The following is a 761-nucleotide window of genomic DNA, read 5'->3' on the forward strand; positions in this document are numbered from 1 at the left end:
GATTTAGATGAGAATTGGCTGGGGCTAGAGAATTATTTGATGTAATATTAGATATATTATTAGAAATATATACTTCATTTTCGGTATTACATTTAATAGGCTTAACGATAGTATCAAGATTTGTGTCGGATGAAGAAGTACTTGCTTGATCTTTTGAATTTTGATCTACGGTTATGCTAGAAACATTTTTAAAATTTTCATTTGAAATAATCCCGGTATTTTGATTTGAATGAGAATTGGCTGAGGCTAGAGAATTATTTGATATAATATTAATATTTTTTGAAGAAGTAAAATATGAACCTAAATTTTTGCATTTTGACGCTTCTGAAATTAGTAATTTATTTTTCTTTTCTCTTTGTTTTTGTGCACCGCCTTTACGTTTTTTATCCATATTTTTTTTGGAACCAGACAAACACTAAAATCAATTATTTTTAATTTATCAATTTATTTTTCACCGATTAAATTAAAACTAAAAAAAAAAAATTGTACCCGGCATAGACATTTAAAAATCCTTACATACATATCGCATTTAGAAACGAGGATGTCATAAAACACATATACAACTTTTAGCTTAGGGTATATTTAAAGGAGCCCACAACACAAAAAAAATTTCTTAAAGCCACGTGACGTGGTTGCTTACTCACCGTAATCGCCTATATTATATTATACGTGTAAAAGTTCCTCGCTTAGTCGCTTCTCACAACGATTTACCAACCTAAACATTTAATTTTTGAAATTAAATTTACATATAAAATGTGTGG

Source organism: Acyrthosiphon pisum, chromosome X (genome assembly GCF_005508785.2).
Source record: "Acyrthosiphon pisum isolate AL4f chromosome X, pea_aphid_22Mar2018_4r6ur, whole genome shotgun sequence".
In the NCBI taxonomy this organism is placed as follows: domain Eukaryota; kingdom Metazoa; phylum Arthropoda; class Insecta; order Hemiptera; family Aphididae; genus Acyrthosiphon; species Acyrthosiphon pisum.